At 46.3% G+C, this 16,860-nt stretch overlaps 1 long non-coding RNA gene across 1 annotated transcript in view; it reads right to left on the bottom strand.

The window, feature by feature from the left end:
* The window catches only part of LOC130115349 (uncharacterized), a 29,741-nt gene extending 14,308 nt beyond the window's left edge, over nt 1-15,433 (bottom strand). Inside the window, exons 1-2 of the long non-coding RNA XR_008810486.1 lie at nt 15,306-15,433; nt 15,050-15,129 (exon numbers count right to left, since the gene is read on the bottom strand). This is a non-coding gene — a long non-coding RNA (uncharacterized LOC130115349). The remainder of the gene's footprint in view (nt 1-15,049; nt 15,130-15,305) is intronic.
* Between the last annotated feature and the right edge of the window lie 1,427 nt (nt 15,434-16,860).

The raw sequence follows: 16,860 nt of genomic DNA, 5'->3' as shown, positions 1-16,860 counted from the left end.
CATGACAGAGATGGGCCAAGTGCCGTCCAACGCAACAAGCCACTGGAAGACGCCTGGTTGTGTGAACTCTTTTAGAATATGACACACATTTGAACTGTATAATATGTGTTATCTTTAACGATTATTATTCCTTTCTTTACATTTCCGGGTCCCCATGATAACAGTTTACTGCCCCGGGGTCAAATGTCAGCGTGAGTGCGGCGCAGCTGTGAACTAAAAACATTCAAAAGTGAAATAAATTCATGCCAAAGCCATCATATATCTTTCCAGATTCAGCTAACTCGATCCATCATCTCATGAGTACTTTCTCAGAGACAGGATTTCCCATTGAAACATCGCTGGAAATGATAAACACAAAAGTTGTACTAAGGAGATTTCCGGTCTGAGCGGTGCAATGTGAGGACATGTTTTTACTGAACTCCCCACTAGAACTTTGATTTCATAGGAAAGCAGCTGTTTAGTGTTAAGATTATCCAAAACACTCAACAGTGAAGCCAAGACTGCACTGGGTCTGATATTTTGATTCTCCACCAGCAAAGAATATAGAAAAATGCTCGATAAATGCCTGACACACATGCTGACTCCAGGGCTAGCCCAGATACTAATGCTGAACCTAACCGGAGATCCGGATAGGACGCTATCTTCCAAGCTATCGCCAAGCTGAGGACTGAACTACTCAGCAAAGCGGAGGCACAATCTGCTGAACTTGGGGACCTGGTCGAGCAGCTCAGAACAGAACTTAAACTTACTACTAATAACGCCAAAAGCAAGGCTCTGGCTAAACGGGTGGTTGCCCTCAAGTCTGCAGCCGACAGCCTCTCCGACTCGACTGCCACTCTGAAGCAGGACACGGCGAATGTGCAGAGGGGATGAGGAGGTGATGGGCAGGTATGGTGTCAAGGAAAGGAATGTGAAAAGACAGATGGTGGTGGATTTTGCGAAAAGGATGGAAATGGCTGTGGCGAATGCATATTTCAAGAAGAGGGAGGAACACAGGGTGACATATAAGAATAAAGAAAGGTGCATACAGTTGGACTATATCTTATGCAGGAGCTGCAATCTAAAAGAGATTGAGACCGCAAGGTGGTGACAGGGGAGAACATAGCTAGGCAGCATCGGATGATGGGCTGTAGGATAACTTTGGAGACCAAGAAGAGGAAGAGAGTGAAGGCAGAGCCAAGGATCAAATAGTGGAGGTTGAAGAAGGAAGACTGTTGTGTGGAGTTCAGGCAGGAGTTAAGATAGGTGCTGGGTGGTAGTGAAGAGTTGCCAGGTGGCTTGGCAACTACTGCAGAAATAGTGAGGGAGACAGCTAGGAAGGTACTTGGTGTGTCATCTGGACAGAGGAAGGAATACAAGGGGATTTGGTGGTGGGATGAGGAAGTAAAGGAAAGTATATGGAGGGAGAGGGTGGTGAGGAAGAACTGGGATAGAAAGTAGACAGGAATACAAGGAGATGTGGTGTAAGGCGGAGAGAGAAGTGGTGAAGGCTAAGGAAAAGGCCTATGGCAAGTTGTATGAGAGGTTGGACACCAAGGAAGGAGAAAAGGACTTGTACCGATTGGCTAGACAGAGGGACCGAGCTGGGAAGGATGTGCAGCAGGTTAGGGCGATGAAGGATAGAGATGGAAATATGCTGACAAGCAAGGAGAGTATGTTGAGAAGGTGGAAGGAGTACTTTGAGGGGTTGATGAATGAAGAAAATGAGAGAGAGAGAGAAGGTTGGATGATGTGGGGATAGCGAATCAAGAAGTGCAGTGAATTAGCAAGGAGGAAGTGAGGGCAGCTATGAAGAGTGGAAAGGCGGCTGGTCCTGATGACATACCTGTGGAGGCATGGAGATGTTTAGGAGAGATGGCAGTGGAGTTTTTAACTAGATTGTTTAACACAATCTTGGAAAGTGAGAGGATGCCTGAGGAGTGGAGAAATGTACTGGTACCGATTTTGAAGAATCAGGGTGATGTGCTGAACTGTAGTAACTACAGGGGTATAAAGTTGATCGGCCACAGCATGAAGGTATGGGAAAGCGTAATAGAAGCTAGGTTAAAAGGAGGAGTGGCGATTAGGCAGCAGCAGTATGGTTTCATGCCAGGAAAGAGCACCACAGATGTGATGTTTGCTTTGACAATGTTGATGGAGAAGTATAGAGAAGGCCCAAAAGAAGTTACATTGTGTCTTTGTGGATTTAGAGAAAGCAAAGAGATAGGGAAATGAAATCAGTGACCCCTGTCTCCATCCAAGGGGTCAGTGTGGACACTGTGGAATACTACAAGTACCTGGGGGTGTATATAGACAATAAACTGGACTGGGCTAAGAACACTGATGCCCTCTACAAGAAGGGACAGAGCCGTCTCTACTTTTTGAGGAGGCTGAGGTCCTTCAACATCTGCCAGACAATGCTCAGGATGTGGTACGAGTCTGTGGTGGCCAGTGCTCTCCAGTTTGCTGTTGTGTGTTGGGGCAGCAGGTTGAGGGTAGCAGATACAAACAGGCTCAGTAAACTGACCGGCAAGGCCGGTGACGTTGTGGGGGTGGAAGTGGATTCTCTGGCGGCGGTTTCTGAGAGGAGGAGGACGCTGTTGAAATTACGTGCCATCATGGACAATTTCTTCCACCCACTCCATGACGTGCTGGTTGGGCACAGGAGTACTTTTAGTAATAGACTCATTCTGCCAAAAAGCACCACGGAGCGCCACAGGGGGTCATTCCTGCCTGTGGCCATCAAACTTTACAACTCCTCTCTCAGGCTCAGACTGTCAGGCACTCTGAATTAATGGTCATTGGACTGGCCCTGTAGGGTTTTGTTTGTGCTGCTTGTTGTGTGCTGCGGTAGTGCAGTATAGCTAGGGTGTTATGTGCACCATGCTTGTTGATATATTTTGTTCTTATTTTATCTTTATTTCTATTTGTTTCTGTTTCTATTTGCTTATCTTCTATCTTGTTAGTTTTTAGTTATTAGAGCGTGAGTGTCTGTAATAGAACCCAATTTCCCCTCGGGGATGAATAAAGTGTTCCGATTCTGATTCTGATTCATATGACAGGGTGCCGAGGGAAGAGGTGTGGTATTGAATGTGGAAGTCGGGAGTGGCAGAGAAGTATGTAGGAGTGGTGCAGGATATGTATGAGGGCAGTGTAACAGTGGTGAGGTATGCGGTAGGAATGACAGATGTGTTCAAAGTGGGTGAGAACACACCATTTGTCCCGTCATCAGTCCTAATCATTTCCAGGTGTTGGCTTTCCCTGCCACGGTGGTGCAGCCAAAACTCGGGTGCCGCTGATCAACTCGAAGGGAGGATTTGGCGAATTCAGGTGTTATCTGCGAGGCTACCACTCAGCTAACGAGCCCGCGTTTGGGATCTACATAATTGTGAGGAATAGTCGCTTTTAGTGGTCTATAATTGCCACAAAAGAGACACGAGAGATTGTATTTGTCCTCCAACATCATTATAAACTCGAGTTTTAATATTATCCCTTGGTGAAGATCTTCTGCCTTTTCTGTTTTTTAGCCACAAAAACGTCTTTAAACTGGCTGCTACTCACCTTCATCTTCTGCATTCATCTGCTTGTTGGTGAAGATGTAAAACTTTTCCCAGAGTCCTATCAGACTCTACCCATCAGGATTAGGCCTATCAGACGCTACTCACCAGGATTAGTCCTATCAGATGATACCCATCAGGATTAGTCCTATTAGATGATACCCATCAGGATTAGTCCTATCAGGCGCTACCCATCAGGATTAGTCCTATCAGATGATACCCATCAGGATTAGTCCTATCAGATGATACCCATCAGGATTAGTCCTATCAGGCGCTACCCATCAGGATTAGTCCTATCAGATGATACCCATCAGGATTAGTCCTATCAGGTGCTACCCATTAGTCCAATCAGACGCTACCCATCAGGATTAGTCCTATCAGATGGTACCCATCAGGATTAGTCCTATCAGATGGTACCCATCAGGATTAGTCCTATCAGACGTTACCCATAAGGATTAGTCCTATCAAGCGCTACCCATCAAGATTAGTCCTATCAGATGCTACCCATCAGGATTAGTCCTATCAGACGCTACCCATCAGGATTAGTCCTATCAGACACTACCCATTAGTCCAATCAGACGCTACCCATCAAGATTAGTCCTATCAGGCGCTACCCATCAGGATTAGTCCTATTAGACGCTACCCATAAGGATTAGTCCTATCAGGCGCTACCCATCAGGATTAGTCCTATCAGATGATACCCATCAGGATTAGTCCTATCAGATACTACCCATCAGGATTAGTCCTATCAGGCGCTACCCATCAGGATTAGTCCTATCAGACACTACCCATTGGTCCAATCAGACGCTACCCATCAAGATTAGTCCTATCAGATGCTACCCATCAGGATTAGTCCTATCAGACACTACCCATTAGTCCAATCAGACGCTACCCATCAAGATTAGTCCTATCAGGCGCTACCCATCAGGATTAGTCCTATCAGATGCTACCCATCAGGATTAGTCCTATCAGACGCTACCCATCAGGATTAGTCCTATCAGACGCTACCCATCAGGATTAGTCCTATCAGACGCTACCCATCAGGATTAGCCCTATCAGATACTACCCATCACGATTAGTCCTATCAGATGATACCCATCAGGATTAGTCCTATCAGATACTACCCATCAGGATTAGTCCTATCAGGCGCTACCCATCAGGATTAGTCCTATCAGACACTACCCATTAGTCCAATCAGACGCTACCCATCAGGATTAGTCCTATCAGATGGTACCCATCAGGATTAGTCCTATCAGATGGTACCCATCAGAATTAGTCCTATCAGACGTTACCCATAAGGATTAGTCCTATCAAGCGCTACCCATCAAGATTAGTCCTATCAGATGCAACCCATCAGGATTAGTCCTATCAGACGCTACCCATCAGGATTAGTCCTATCAGACACTACCCATTAGTCCAATCAGACGCTACCCATCAAGATTAGTCCTATCAGGCGCTACCCATCAGGATTAGTCCTATCAGGCGCTACCCATCAGGATTAGTCCTATCAGATGCTACCCATCAGGATTAGTGCTATCAGACGCTACCCATCAGGATTAGTCCTATCATACGCTACCCATCAGGATTAGTCCTATCAGACGCTACCCATCAGGATTAGCCCTATCAGACACTACCCATCAGGATTAGTCCTATCAGACGCTACCCATAGGGATTAGTCCAATCAGACGCTACCCATCAGGATTAGTCCTATCAGATGGTACCCATCAGGATTAGTCCTCTCAGGTGATAAAAAAAAGGTTAGTAAGAAGATTAAATAAATAGAAGGGCGTAGCGGTCTATTCCATTGCCTACCAACACGGGGATCTCCAGTTCGAATCCTCGTATTACCTCCAGCTTGGTCGGGCGTCCCTACAGACACAATTGGCCGTGTCTGCAGGTAGGAAGCCGGATGTGGGTATGTGTCCTGGCCGCTGCGCTAGCGCCTCCTCTGGTTGGTTGGGGCACCTGTTCGGGGGGGGGGGGGTGAACTGGGGGGAATAGCGTGATCCTCCCACGCGTTCTGTCCCCCTGGTGAAACTCCTCGCTGTCAGGTGAAAAGAAGCGGCTGGCAGCTCCACATGTATGGGAGGAGGCACGTGGTAGTCTGCAGCCCTCCCCGGATCGACAGAGGGGGATGGGGGGGGGGGTGGAGCAGCGAGACCAAGGCGGCTCGGAAGAGAGGAGTAATTGGCCGGGTACAAGTGGGGAGAAAAAGGAGGAAAATAAATAAATAAATGGTTAAAATACACAAAGCATTTGCATAAATTCAAAATAGGGGTACAAATTAGCTTTGTTTCCTCCTCACAGTATGGGCAGACATGCAAACAAAGAAAGACAAGCAAGCAGTCAGACACACACAGACACACACACAGACACACACCACAGTACATCTTTGAGCCTGAGCGGCAGCCTGGTGACAGGTCAGTCGATATGGAAGATGAAAACAAGGTAAATCATGACATTAATTTCCATGGACACGCATGTCTGCAGGATACTGTACTGCGGCCTTGGGTTTTATTGCTGAATCAATCAGCTACTTCAGAGGCCTCCAGCTCTCGCTTCCATACCCTGCTCTCCGCCATAAATCATGACCGTTGTAAGGACGGAGGAGTATTTAGTCTGGGCCCTGTGGGTCTGCGTTAGCGGTTTACTAATCTAAACTAATTCTACGTGCCACGTGCACGCTGCAGGGCTTCTTGATAGGAGCGTTATCTAAAGTCCTGAAATGTAAACATCAGTATATTTTTGGGAGAGTAAATCTGTCCAACTCTGCATTCATGCAAACGTCTTGACCTTCAAGGGAGGGGGCGCAACTAGGTCTCGCATGAATTATATACTGCTCTCTGCTATTTTCTCAGCATAGACTGACCTCTTCCAGCGTATTATCGCCCCGAATCATAACACGTTTCTATTCTTTTTGGACCGGCAGAGCCTGCTTCCGTATTTGGGAATCTTTTCCCCCACCAAATGCTCTCATAAGGAATACATGAGACGCTTCCCTGTGTGGAACTTTCCAAAGCGTCTTGTTTCTTGATTTCACTCCTACCTAGAACGACCATGGGCGGTCAAAATGACGGCCGGTTTTTAAACTCTATTGTCTGTCAAGATAAACAGCCAATTGACATATTAATGCATTGCATATGTAAGTGTGTCTGTTAAGAAACGACTGACGCCAAACTTAAGATTTCAACAACTTTAATGCTATTTCTCAAACAATTTAAAATGGCCGCCGTCCAACGCCTGTAAATGGCGCGTCTGTAACCAGACATGTTGGACATAATCACACATCAAGTTTAGACTATTTCTCTCCACTGGAGGGCGCTAGTGTGTTTCTAGGGCAGAGCAGAGAACTTCACGAAGGAAATGACGCCACCAACACACGTCATAAATACTGACATGACGCGCACGATCACGCGCAAATTACGTGCGGTCATTTGGACCGCCCATAGTCGTTTTAGGTAGAGCTTATCATAACTTTTTTTGTGCAAGTGATCTAAAACTCGTTTTTAATGCAAATATGTGCAATTTTAGGAGCGTTCGTGGAGCGGCGGGTCTGTATCTCTTTATTTTTTCTCCTTCTCAAAGTTATCAAACTTTGAAAATCCAAAACCGTCAAAATGACCGCCTTGGTTGTTCTAGTGTTAAACACAAGCACAAATGAACACTGGACGGAATTTCAATAATAGAGAACTGACAAACGACATTCTCTTTCTTCATCCTCTGTGTGACGTGTTCATGCCTCCTACAGCTGTGACCAGTGTGAGTCAGAGTCCACGTTAGGAGCTGTGTTGTCATCCGGTTAGTCCCGGACTCCGTCGTAGTTCCATGCCGGTGTTGGAAAACAGGCCCCTCAACGTGTGCACAACAGACAACACTATTGTGTAACATGACATTCAGGGGCAAACTGTAAAACCTCACCCACGAAGTGAGAGGTGTAGAAAAACATCCCTCTTAGGTTGGGACACGCCCCCCCACCCCCTTTGGAACATCACCACTGGTTTGGAGTGGGCTTCATCATGACCCAAATGAAACAGGATTATAAGAAGCACAGTTCCTGCCATCACAGGTCATCACCACATGCATCAGTCAGACTTCTGTACATGTATTGTGTTCATATAATTTGTAGACTACAAATGTGGGCCATGTCATGTCATGAGACATATGGTCAGTACGCTATATGTTTTATATACATTTATTTTGGTAATAATATGGACTACATTTAGGGCGGCACGGTGGCGCAGTGGTTAGTGCGGTCGCCTCACAGCAAGAAGGTCCTGGGTTCGAGCCCTGGGGTAGTCCAACCTTGGGGGTCATCCCGGGTCGTCCTCTGTGTGGAGTTTGCATGGGTTTCCTCCGGGTGCTCCGGTTTCCTCCCACAGTCCAAAGACATGTAGGTCACGTGACTCACCCCCTAAATTGTCCCGAAGTGTGAATGTGTCGGCCCTGAGCTGGACTGGCGGTTGTGTCCCCCTGCCACCCAAAGACTGCTGGGATAGGCTCCAGCATCACGCGACTCCAATTGGGATAAGCGGCTTGGATGGATGGATGGATGGATGGATGGATGGATGGACTACATTTCTATAGTGCTTTATGTAGACTCCCAAAGCACTATACAGTGAAGGGGGTAACTCACCTCAGCCACCACAAATTTGTAGCACCACCTGGCTGATGCACGGCAGCCATTTTGCAGAAGAACGCTCACCACGCATCAGCTTGAGGTGGAGAGGGAGGAATCATTGAGCCAGTTACATGGGGGGTGATTAGGTGGCCAGATGGAGAGAGCCGGGTTGGGAATTTGCCAGGACACCGGGGAACCCCTACTCTTTGCGATGAGTGCCGTGGGAGCTTCAACGACCACAGCGAGTCAGGACCTCGGTTTAACGTGCAACCCGGTGTGAAATTTAGGCTTAGTTGAAAAAAAATTGAAGAAAAGACTAGTATTTTTAAAAGACGACTTTTATTTTGAAAAGGTGACTTTGCGTTTGGTTATTTCCGATCGTGTGTTATAAAGGTAAAACAAAATAAATAGATGTCTATGTGTAATATGCTGAAGGCTGTCACACGAAGAAGAAAAAAAGTGAACAAAAGAGAAACTGGTTAAACACCGTTAAAAGAAAAGACTATTTAACTGAAATGTAATCTACCTTGATGTGATTGGTTGAAAAATGCCGCAGTATCCGTGGCCAGGGAGTTCAGAGCGGTGTGATTGGTTGAAAAATGCCGCAGTATCCGTGGCCAGGGAGATCAGAGCGGTGTGATTGGTTGAAAAATGCCGCAGTATCCGTGGCCCGGGAGTTCAGAGCGGTGTGATTGGTTGAAAAATGCCGCAGTATCCGTGGCCCCGGAGTTCAGGGCGGTGTGATTGGTTGAAAAATGCCGCAGTATCCGTGGCCCGGGAGTTCAGAGCGGTGTGATTGGTTGAAAAATGCCGCAGTACGAGGAGGGGGCGTGGCGTAGGAGTGTGGTTTTGCAGCGCGGGAGTTGGTCCCGGAGTGGTCGTCAGGCAGAGACGAGGAGCAAGACGTTAACGTTCACACATCGAGAGGTTTAGTCAAAATAAAGTCTAAAAGCGCGGTTATCGTAGCGGTTTCTGGAGTCGTCGACACGAGGACTTTCGGAGAAGAAGCTGCATTGACTGGTGAAGAGGTTTTTTACTGGACAAAGCCGAGTTGGAAACGGTCGGACGATTAGCTCTGGCCGCTAGCCAAACAGCATAGTTGCCGCTCTTTCCATTTGTTTGCCCAACAAGTGGGTGTTACCGATAGCTGCTGCTCGCCACATCAGGGAGCCGATTCACAGTTAAAGATCATTTATTTCGTCGTCCCCCCCGTCCGGAGGACAGAGGACATCGACTTGTATCGGCGGACACGGTGGTGTTTACCAGCTGCCTGCCTGGACTGGCCTGCGCTGATACTGAACCGACGGTAAGATCTCGTCTCGGTCGCCATCACTAAAGGTACTGTAACGTGCATGGATAAGTAGACACGTTGGTCCTTGACTAACGGGTCGGACCCTTTAGTCGACTGGTTAACGTGGCCGCTTGCGGGAGATACGGGTTCGCGTCCCGGCTGTGGGGGTTCCCAGACTGCCCCCCGAACTCGCTACAGTACTTAGCAGTAATTTCTCTAGGTCGGCAGTGACCGAAGGGGCCATTTTAGTTTGCGGCCCCACCGAACACAAGCCGCGATTCAGGCCAGCAACAAGGGGTTTATTCTATTTAAATGCCGGCTTAGCACAACCTAATGTAACCGGTTATTTTCTTGCCCGGTGCGGGATTCGATACGGGTGTACTGCACCACAAGGCGACATCACTAACCGCTCGGCTAAAGGGTCAGATCCATTAGCTAGGGGCTAACGTGTCTTATTAGTAGTTTACAGTCGTCACCCTCCCCGGAAGCGCGCCCTCGCGCTTTGTTATTCCCGCGCTCTGAAGAGACTTCTGAGGATCAGCACACTTCCGGATCCCACCGCTGCCACCAATGTTACCGGTTATTTTCTTGCCCGGTGCGGGATTCGATACGAGGTGTACTGCACCACAAGGCGACATCACTAACCGCTCTGCTAAAGGGTCAGACCCGTTAGCTAGGGGCTAACGTGTCTTATTAGTAGTTTACACTAGGTTCATGGTATTTATGGTGTATCATTACTGTTTAAGGTGGGCCCACAAATCTAATTAAAATGTACCTAAGGTTTATTACGGTGTTTACTCATTGGAAGAACATGTATTTGGGTTACTTACCTGTATTATTGTTGTTGTTTTTTAAGGGGACATATTTCCTGTAAAAGAAGGAGCAAAAGAGAGAGCCCTTTTGGTACTGTCGTTATTACTATCATTTTCAAAGTAAATGATATTATTTTTATACCTGCCTGAGTTGTGTGATATCCTTGACCGGTGTTTAGATTACTGGCGGGAATAAAGAGCATTAAGTTAAAAGTTAACGGAATTACATTGGTTATATATATATTGGCTGGTCAGGTTTAGGCCTCACAGAATAAATAATATAACAAAAGTAAAGGGAGTATATATCTGAACTCAGGGCACTGCCCTTTCATTACCAGTAGGTGCACAAGTGCTACAAACGTGTCATCTGAAGGACGGCAGCCGTGTCCCCGTCACTGCACTGGGGAATTCGGATTTTTGCTGTTTATTAGGACCACAAGGAAGACTGCCCCCTACTGGCCCATTAACATCACTTCCAGCAGCAACTCGGTTTTCCTGGGAGGTCTCCCATTCAAGTACTAGCCAAGCCCATACTGCTTAGCTTCTGTCATTCAGCAGAGCCAGGGTACATGTGGGTATGGCTGCTAGAAGACCATATGAATGGGCTGTGTAAAACACCACTTTGTGGGAGTGCAGGAATGAGGAGACGGAGAGATCGAGTCGAGTTAATTCCGTTTACTCGCCACACAACAACACCGATACAGCGCAATCTCTCGTGGCAACAAGCTAATGGCTAGGCTGTCGAACACGTGGCCCCACCTCCTGGGAAACTCTAAACCGTGCTACGTCATAACGCCGAATGCCTTCCTTAAAGGAGCAGCAGCCCCAGGTGAATCTATCCTCCATTGTGTATTGCCACAACTTCTTGTAAATAGACAAAAATGAAAAGTTAGTGTAAATCCCCCCCCAAGGCACGGCGAACACAAGTAGCTTTCTTGAACAGGTTTAAAGAAGTCTCCAAATCTTCATCAGCACCGTGAAAACTGTATACATGAAACAATGCAATTAGCACAATTAACATAAAATCAGACCGCACATAACGTGGGCTACACATAACGTACCTCGTTGGCTGCATGCCAGAATGAGGGAATTGTCCGTGAAACTTGCAATGATTGTCCTTATAGTTTCCGTGACAAACATTAACCCATGATGCCCGCGAATAACGAGAAAAGACCGCGGGGCCACCCGACAGTCCCATGCAACATCCCGCCAGGAAACAGGCGGAAGCGCGCGACCGGAAAAAAAGGCGAAAGCACGTTTCCCAAACAACGCGAGACCAGACTCAAACGCACACATGGGAACAGTCACAAACAGATCAAATCATGTGTCACTCAACAATCAATGAACAAACAATGTACAAATCAATCATGGAATCAATTATTAATATGAAGTGTAAATAACTGTATATCAATTAAGTATCAATGAAATGTATCAATGAACTATATGCCCCATTATGGCTACATTTACAGTTAGATTTACAAGTTTTATATGGACACATCAGTTATAAATCAAAACTAAATAATGCCATGCAACTGGTGAAGAATAAGTATATTTTGGTAGGCCGCGTGGTTTATTACATTCACCTGTCTTCATGCGTGCCCAATAATCCAGTTAAGAAAATCACAGAAAGTTGAATCAGTTCATCTGGACACAACGTTTATTGACAGAAACATTTCATCACTCATCTAAGTGACCTCGTCAGTCTCGACTGACTGCAGGTGTCCCCACCCTTATAAACAACACAGTGGCATAACGACTGAAAACAACGATCAGTTTCATATGCAAATTACCGTGACCATTAACTAGAGTTACAATGGCCATGTGTACTATTCACAGAGGGTTGGGGAATAGTTGCAATCACAGCATTATAAAATGGTGACTGCGCTGGTAATTCATATAATTTGTCCAACTCCAGGTATAAGTTCATGGTGTTGAGCGCCTCTAGTGGTCATTGTTAAGTTACAGAAAAGTCCGTTGCGCCAGTCGCCATTTTAGTTGTTGCACAACTGAAGCTAGTGTGCAGTTCATCATTTTCTCTCGGTGAAGTTTTGAGACCATATGCCTGTGAGTATTACGTAACTTGATTTGTCGCGTATTGATGATAGTTGGATGACAAATGTATCCTTTTTGAGTTGTTTCTGCAGATATCTGAATGTGTTTGGCAGAGCTAGTGTCTTGTTTCTTCATGCCAGACTGTTTGGTTAGCGAAGTGCCCTGGCTGGTTAGCTGGTCACGTGCTCAGGTTCGCTTCCAGGTGAGTTGATGTTGCCCACCTGTGTTTTGTTGTTTTAATGTTTCTGCAGCCGTTTTATTTGACAGTGTGGTTGCTGTGGAAATGCCCCGGATAATATATTGTTTATCTTTGTGAATGTATACTAACGTGTAGTGCACCTGTGATATGGAAGCAAATTGTAATCGGATGTATTTTGTTTGTATTCTTTGTTTTAGTTTTACAGAAAAGAAAGGATTCAATGACAAAGCTGGATAAACAAGGAAACCACGTAAAGAACCTAAACTTATTCAAGCCTTTAGTCTTTCTCGGATCAACCACGTTAACTATCTGTCTAGTCTGATACTGGACCGTTAGATGAGGACAGAATAGTGACAGATGTACTCTTAGCCCCCCCCCCCCTTGAAAGAGTGGCCACTGGCCTGTAGGTGGTGTAGACTGTGGAGTCCTGGCCTGACATGTTAGCTCTCCTGTGTTGTGCCATCCTCTTGGTCAGCATCTGTTTGGTTTCGATGTACAAGTCACGACAATCCTCCTGGCACTTAACAGCGTACACTGTGTTGCTGTTTGTGCCGGGGGACTCGATCCTTGGGGTGGACCAACTGCGACTTCAGTGGGCTAAAATGAAATCTTACGATTGCAACCATTCATTCCCAAATCCTCTGAATAGTACACATGGCCTTTGAAACTCTAGTTAATGGTCACGGTAATTTGCATATGAAACTGATCGTTGGTTTCGGTCATTATGCCACTTTGTTGTTTATAAGAGTGGGGGTACCTGCAGTCACTGTATTGTTTATAAGGGTGGGGATACCTGCAGTCAGTTGAGACTGAAGAGGTCACTTAGATGAGGGATGAAACGTTTCTCTCAATAAATGCTGTGTCCAGATGAACTGATTCAACTTCCCGTGATTACATTCACCTGTTTTTCCAGGTTTAAAACGCTCCAGATTGGAAACTGGAACAACGGGTGAACTGGCCAGTAGAACAGAAAACCAGCAGTGGTACCCGAGGACCTGATTGAGAACCACTGAAATAGTTAATGATTGAGCTTGGTGGGTCATGTTGATAATGATAACATTCAGTAGGTTATGAAACAGAATATTTGGTAAGGTGTCATACCTACGCCAGTTTAGAGCCAGTGGCGCCCCCAAGGGGTGGCCACGGCCACCCTGATACTATCCCTGGCCCCCCCGCTGGCCCCCCCAGCCATGAGTCGCATATGCAGAATATGCTTCGGATTATGCATAATATGCTTCTATCTGATATTTTACATTAGGTGCTGTTCATTTAAATCAATAATATAAATGTTTCTTAACTCTCATATTGACAGTTTTCAACTTGCCTATGCAGTATACTACAACAGCATCATAGAATTCCCGAAATTCAGTCATGGCTTTTGGTTTTGGTGTGCCACCCCAAGATTTTCAGTGGCCCCATTTGGCCCCCCCTATGAAGCATTTCTGGGGGCGCCACTGTTTAGAGCTGCATCACAGGAACACATACGGGATCAAACTCCCGTCGTTCTGTTTTGGTGACCCTTTCCATGTCAACTCATGCATTTTTTATATGCATTTTTTTCCCCAAATCGTGGTCCAACAACTGTAAAACATCTCAGAGAGCAAACTGATGAAAACTAGACAACAGAGCGAATAGAAACTGCTCCGAAAACATTCATAACGAACAACTTTTTCAGAGTTGGCGGTTAAAAACTTAACGAACAAAAACACGACGTGTTTCTTTTTCAGCATGCGACATTTCCGGGTGAGAATGTCAGACTTGGTGTACACCTGTCAGGATTATTTTGCGTTTCATCGTCTGTTTTAACATCCCCCGCATAGCCAGCTATGATTGGAAACACCGAGATGTCTCATCTTAGTCCCTCTACTTACGCTGTTGACCCTTTCGAACTGAGAACAACGTGAAAAAGACCAAGCCACGTGTTATTTTGTACGCTAGCTAGCCCGGCATGACTTATTTTGGCGGGAGGATCGGAGGAGGGCGGCACGGTGGCGCAGTGGCTAGCGCGGTCGCCTCCCAGCAAGAAGGTCCTGGGTTCGAGCCCCGGGGGTAGTCCAGCCTTGGGGGTGGTCCCGGGTCGTCCTCTGTGTGGAGTTTGCATGTCCTCCCAGCGTCTGCGTGGGTTTCCTCCCACAGCCCAAAGACATGTAGGTCAGGTGACTCGGCCGTATTACATTGTCCCTTGGGGTGCTTGTGTGTTTCGGCCCTGTGATGGCCCGGCGGCCTGTCCAGGTCCAGGGTGTCTCCCCGCCTGTCGCCCAGTGACTGCTGGGATAGGCTCCAGCGACCCTGAGAGCAGGATAAGCGGTTTGGAGGATGGATGGAATGGGAGGTGTTTTGACCTTGGATTTATTTATTTTTTTGGTTTTGTCTCAGATACCTCGTGTTTCGTTTTGTTTTTACCCTCTCGTTCTTCCAGTGTTAATTATTGTGCGCAAATCAAGCGAGCTAAGCGTCAAGCCGGTAATGTGGTCGTGACGTCATTGAGAGCAGGAGCTCAGCTCGGGAGATAAAGAGCCGTTGTGTGTTTTCTCCACTGACCTTCACGGCGGTGTTATTCACGCCTGAATGACCAACCAGGAGGAGGGCGGCTGAGATGAAACGGAGGGGAGAGAAGACGACTGGAAAGAGGAGAAGAGGGGCGGGGAAAGGGGCAGTTAGTAGGAGAGGAGAAACACAGCGACTGGGGGGGGTTTTAAAACAGACTCGTTTCAAAAAAAAATTAATTTGAAAAAAATAATTTAAAAAAAAATCAGTCATTAAGAGGAACAGTAAAGAATAAACGCTGAGCCCATACCGACTGGTTGCTGCTCCTTCCTCTTTCTCCATTGTGGTGGAGTGACTCAATACAAAGAACTATGACACAACGGCGTAGCGAATCGTTTGTGCGTTACTGAACTCGAATTGACGCCGTGTCATCGTGTCACCTCCGCACCGAGTCTCTCATTCACTTACATTCATTGTGTTTATTTCACTGCCACAGGAGCGTTTCCTGGTTTCTAACCGGCGTCTTATCTTTACAAATCAAGTGTGTCCGTACGTGCCGTTCGGCCAGAGACTCAGAAACAGGAAGTGACCTTGAATTCCCGTTGGTGATTCAGTTTGGTTTTTCCGATAATGAATTGGGAGTCATTTAGCAGGCGAGATTCAGTGGAGATAGTGTCGTCTCTGCTGTTTTGTTAAATATAGGCTGGCACCAGAGTTTGGCCATTACAGCAGAATGAGAGAGAGAGAGAATGTCCATATTTGCTCTCCATGCTCACGAGTACACACACACACACACACACACACACACACACACACACACACACAACCATACCATGCCTCCCTATACTTGTGGGGACCCTTCATTGTCTACATTCATTCCCTTAACCTTAACCATCATAAGTGCATGCCTAACCTTAAGCCTTACCCTAACCTAATCCTAACCTTAACCCTAAACCCAAGTCCTAACCCTAAAATAGACCCTTTTCCTCATGGGGACCCATAAAATGTCCCCACAATGTAGGTGGTTTCAGTTTTTCTGTCTGGCCAATGATAGAGAGAACAGTCAATGAGATGAGGATCCTTCAAAATAAGACTTTTATTGACTTATCAACAAAGTCTGAGTCGGTCTACAGAGCAACTGGAGTTCAAACAAAAGCCTTACCCTTTTTATACCACTATGTTTAGATCTTTTTATGGGTTTCCCTGCACCCCTCGCCACTCCTTCTGGCAGTGATGATCATAACATATATATGGAGCATACCTTGGAGCATCCTTGCATATCTGTGCAAGGATGTCTTCAGTCTAGCTATGCAAGGATGTCTTCAGTCTGGCTATACAAGGATGTCTTCACTCTAGCTATACAAGGATGTCTTCAGTCTGGCTATGCAAGGATGTCTTCACTCTAGCTATACAAGGATGTCTTCAGTCTAGCTATACAAGGATGTCTTCAGTCTGGCTATGCAAGGATGTCTTCAGTCTGGCTATACAAGGATGTCTTCAGTCTAGCTATGCAAGGATGTCTGACACTCAAATGGTCGTTTTAACATTTCAGTGGTTACGCTGACATTTTGGAATCTCACTGATCCTGCCTTTGAGCATAAACAAGTTCATCTTCTCATTACTTTTTGTCCTGGCTATATGGCCTTGTGCTTCTTGCCACAGTTGCTTGTCACTCTAATCACATGAAATGACAGATACCCACATGTGCCCTTACGTAATACCATAACACACACACACACACACACACACAAATAAATCTGTATACTTTAAGGCCTATGGATGGCAGTAAGCACGGAAATGGACAGATGTTAATACATCTTGAAGATAAAAACACCTATGTCAGACGGTTTATTGACTATAGCTCT

This window comes from Lampris incognitus, chromosome 7, assembly GCF_029633865.1.
Source record: "Lampris incognitus isolate fLamInc1 chromosome 7, fLamInc1.hap2, whole genome shotgun sequence".
NCBI classification, from domain to species: Eukaryota; Metazoa; Chordata; class Actinopteri; order Lampriformes; family Lampridae; genus Lampris; species Lampris incognitus.
Note: the sequence above shows the minus strand (reverse complement) of the source record. Positions and strands in the feature narration are given on the sequence as shown.